Source organism: Leuciscus leuciscus, assembly GCF_965113295.1.
Source record: "Leuciscus leuciscus genome assembly, chromosome: 21".
Taxonomy (NCBI): Eukaryota; Metazoa; Chordata; class Actinopteri; order Cypriniformes; family Leuciscidae; genus Leuciscus; species Leuciscus leuciscus.
In genome coordinates, this window is record NC_138745.1 from 10,325,555 (window position 1) to 10,330,293 (window position 4,739).

Sequence of the window (4,739 nt, forward strand, 5' to 3'; positions counted from 1 at the left end):
ACAATACGTTAACGATAAACTCCTGGTCAGAAATTGGCCTCGCGATCCAATTTCGTAAACCTACGCAAAAATCATAAAAGTGCTATTTTGATTAATGCTTATGGGAGATGAGCAGATGATAAGTCCTGCTCACAGCTGTTCTGATGCCTGGTGTGCTCACAGCTTAAGTAAATAGATGTTCAATCCCTGTTTGCTCACAGTTTCTAGTGATTAAAACACGAAGTTTTAATACCTGTTTTTATGTAAACCGTTTTATATGTAATGAGTAATTGGAGACCAGTTTTATGAATTAAGAAAAGATGATAATCCCTGTTCTTATTCTAAAACCGTCTCAATGTGTAATGTATAATGTGTAATTCCTGTTAGTCACATGTTGTGAAACTCGCGTCAGTTTTCCGCATGCAACAGAAGCGCAAAACACCACGTGATTCCACAGATAAAAAAATCTGCTGTCTTAACTGCTGAATCACGTCACCGACACTAGAGGGCAGCCTCTAGAGGTGTGGCAGGGCTCAAATTACGCGCCCCCCCACCGACGTCATCCTGCGTGAGCGTCGCCTCCCACTGACGTCAGCCTGCGCGAGCGCAACTACGCCATCTCGTGGCGTTCTAAGATAATACCTGCTTTCAATTTCTTTTTCTCTCTGCATTCATTTTCTCTCTCAAATACTTAACTGCATTCAAGCTTAGCTTATGCTGATATTATTTGGAGTTAGACAATTCCTTTTTCTGTTTTTGACTGTCACACTTTAAGTTAAGTTCGAAAAAAAAAAAAAGGGAAAACTTTTCGAATTAAAAACTTAGATTTGATTCACTCAGTTCATTGATAAGGTCCACCTAGGAAGAAGCACGCCACCGTGTGGCGATCTTGGGTCGACTTATCAATATCTGTTTAACCCCCAGCCTGCAATTGAAGTGTCTCATTGCCACCCTTTTTGTTTGATTATTTTTATAATCAATACTAATAACCTCAGTGTTATTGTAAGGATTATAGGAAGTCATTCTGAATTTCAGTTTTGATTATTTTTAGTATTGATACATCACTGTTATCATTCTGATTTTCTTTCCTTCCTTATTATTATTATTTTGGACCTCTCCTTGCATGCTTATTTGAATTTTAATTTAAACTAGTTTGAATTTTAATTTAAATTGTGTTCACTAACAACCAGGTGGACCACGGAGAAGGAATACGCCCCTTTCCCTTGTGGCACAAACCCACTGCAGGGCCTATCCCTCTGCCTGTGTCCCAAGCCTGTGTTGTTTATTTGAATTTTATTTCATTGATAATTTTTTTTTTTCTCTTTCCCCAGCCTTTTCAAAGGGGGGGTAGGTTATTCCGATAATTAACCATCGGTTATCACAATTCCTTTGCATTGTATCATTATTTTAGTAAAGCCTTTGCCTCTGACCCCTGCATACATATTTACTCAATTTGATGAAAACAGAAAGCCTTAATTCACTTTAAGTCTAACCTCTCAATCCCTTATTGTGTATCTATTGGCAGGACCCAGTCAGTGCACTGTGGTAATCCAAAAGTCATCCCTGGTGGTTTCCGGTGGGCGGGATCATCTGTCCGGCGTTACTGACACTGCGCCCTGTCTGGTGTTGGGACCATCGGAGAGGCTGACCGCGCCCGCTGGTTTCCACCTGGATGACCTCTATTCACCCCAGGTAAACTAAAATTTGATAGAACCCATCCACTTATTAGGAACCACAGAATACTAGCTATTCCTTCGGGTGTATTTTAAGTGCTTGGACTCACCTTTCTCTCTCTAAGACACACCTTCTTTCGAGGTCCTGTCCCGACAACCCACGCATCTCCTGGCCCGATCAGGAACTCTCGCAGTGTTAATAAGGCTTAGGCCTCTTTATTTTATTTTATTTTATCTTATTTGATTTATTTTCCTTAAATAACGCTCCCCGTGTTATTGTTTGTGACATTTCATTGCAGACCAATGCACTTCCTTGTGTTGTGTTTCCCTCTGATCTTCCCTACCTTCAACCTTGTCTCTTTCTCCACTCTGTTGTGATTTGTTTCTTTCATTTCACTTAGACACAGAACCTAAGAGAGACCCCAGGAAAAGCTGAATAATAGAGTGACGATCAAAGCGGGCGTCGCTAGACGACCCCCAGGCTACCGCCTGTCCAAATTTCTATTGTGGGTTTCATCCATACCCACGAAATTGGCTCAGCTAACTGTCGGCATCAGTTAGCCCCGAAATTCTCATAAACGGCATAGCCCGTATGAGTATAGCTCATTAACCCTAAAACAAACTTGCATTGTGTCTCTTTTTGTGTGTGCTGTGCTTCTCTCACCACAGTAAGCAGAGATGTCGAGCTAACCCAGTCCCACAGTACCTGGACCAGTTTGAGACCTGCGATCCAACCCAGAAGTACGACCACGAGCAGCTGGCCAAAATCTTCGGAAAATCGCACTCAACCTCGTCACCAAGGCCCGGGCCAGCGAAAGGCTCAGCCTCGACATGGAACAGAAGGCAGCCGCACTACAGCTCCAGGCCACAGAAGCCCGGAAGGACCGAGCCCACACACAGAGTCGGCTAGACCAGCTAATCTTCCTGACCGAGGAAGAGGACGAGACGGACACAACGCTACAACAGGAAGTTGAAAGACTTCAAAATGCCCTGGACGATCTTCGTCGGCACACAGACCTTACCACAGAGAATCAACACCGTTCCAGGCCAGCAGATGGCGGCACGACTGTGACGGTGCCCGTCCAAAGCGTCGGACCGACCGCTCAGAAAGATTCTGGAACCAGCATCACCCGCCGTCCAGAACTCCTAGCCCAGACCGTCGAACCTGTAACCACTCTCTCCAGAACACTGGTGAGGCAGAGTCTTCTTACATCACAGATGAAGACAGTGCAGCCACGTCTGACACAGACACAGAAAATGAACACTGACACCTACTGCTTCAAGGTCCTGACTGACCTGCAGTTGAGTAACCAAACCAATGTCTGCGCCACATACAGACAAACCACCCACCCACCCTAACCATTGCAGTGATTACACAGCACAAACGAACTTTACCAACTACACTGCACGCCTCAGAGCCGCTAAACGCTACCTCCGCTGTGTACAAAGAAAGTCATGCGGGCCTCTGATGAACAGACTTTTCCTATGCCACCACTTACCCCTCCACCACCCTCGCAGGCCATCTGAGCTCACTGACGACCAGTGCCTCAGACAGCTGTCTGCCACCACGCACATGTTGCGTTCACAAGACTTCAATACGCATTGTGCACCTGTTGCCATCACAGCGCCACAGCTCGTAAAGCCACAAAGCACAAGGGGGGGCCAGGCGTAACAATGACGCCACATGTGCCAAAAAGCCATGCATGGGACATCAAAGCATGTGGCATACCAACCTCAGCGAACCAAAAAGACTGTCCTAAACCAACTAAGGACCTCCATCGCTGAAATTTTTCCTCCCTTTCTCTCTCTCTCCCTCTCGCCTCTAACAGGATGCAGGCCGCAGTGGTTCGCGAGAAAGCAGCCACACTCACCAGGTCTGGCATCCGGCATCGCACGGAGAGAGCAACCCTGAGTCCTGAACACCAAGGCAGGACTCGCACTCAACACAGTCCCTCCAAGCATGGGCAACCGCCCAGCCTGAACACCTCACCTGTGTCCATACCTGGACCGCAGCTGACGCTGCGCTGTGTACCTCCACAGCAACCGACCACGCCCTGACTCCCGTCTTGGCTTTCACCCTGTACCAGACCCTACCAAATGTGAGCAGCCACAGCAAAGCTCACAAAGCCGTGTCTGGTGGTTTCCTATGGAACCGCAAAAAGGGGGTCCCGATCCGGGGCTCGCCTAAACCTCATTTGACCTGAGTCCTCAGTCATCAGCCGCTTGCCATCGACCATTGCGCTAATTTGTTGTTCGATAAAGTCCTTCCGAGGTCTTTATCTAACAAAAAGGGGGATATGTAACGACTATGGCTCGATGGGTAAAAAATTGACTTTTAATTTATATACTAATTAAAAGTGAAAACACTTTCTAAGTCCCACAGACTTGGCGAACTCTGTAACTGAACCCCCGTTTACGACTCGCTTCCCCCCTCTCGACAGTGTGAGCTTCAAAGACATTACTGACATTCCGATCTCAACAGAAAACCCGCTCTGAACACACACACACGTACACACACACACACACACACACACAAACGAAAGCCACTAAAGTGCAACGTCATGTAGAAATATGGCTCTTGAATGTATACCTTCCGATATGTATGTGTGTGATTAGCTTTGCCTTATAATAGAGGTGTGTTTTGCTAGAGTAAAATCTTTAATTCTGAAGATTCATTGAAAGAATATTCACTCCATAGTGTTGTAACCCTAACTCAGACCATAAAACTTTACGACCCAAGCCTCAAAGGCATTCCAGAACACACACACACACACACACACACACACACACACACACACACTCTGGAACTTTGGAAACAGATATTCTTCCACATAACAAGCCACTGAATGTTGATATGTATTCCTATGTTTCTCAAAGTGTCGTCACTTGCCATAACGGAAACACTGACAACTTTATTGTGTGTTTAATCAAACTTTATTTGTGTGTAATTATGCATATAAGTGTAACGTTATGTTTCCCCAATCTTTACCTGTCATAATTGATATCTCTGTAATCCTCTCCATCTCACGGAGACGAATCTTGACTGCAAGGTACAATAATATGCATTTGATTCCAGGAAATATCATA

General features: G+C 45.4%; 1 long non-coding RNA gene across 1 annotated transcript in view; it reads left to right on the top strand.

The window, feature by feature from the left end:
• Positions 1-1,632: 1,632 nt before the first annotated feature.
• LOC309485592 overlaps positions 1,633-4,739 on the top strand; it is a 3,819-nt gene continuing 712 nt past the window's right edge. Inside the window, exons 1-2 of the long non-coding RNA XR_014201242.1 lie at positions 1,633-3,972; positions 4,094-4,739. The exon at positions 4,094-4,739 is cut by the window's right edge and continues 712 nt beyond it. This is a non-coding gene — a long non-coding RNA (uncharacterized lncRNA). The remainder of the gene's footprint in view (positions 3,973-4,093) is intronic.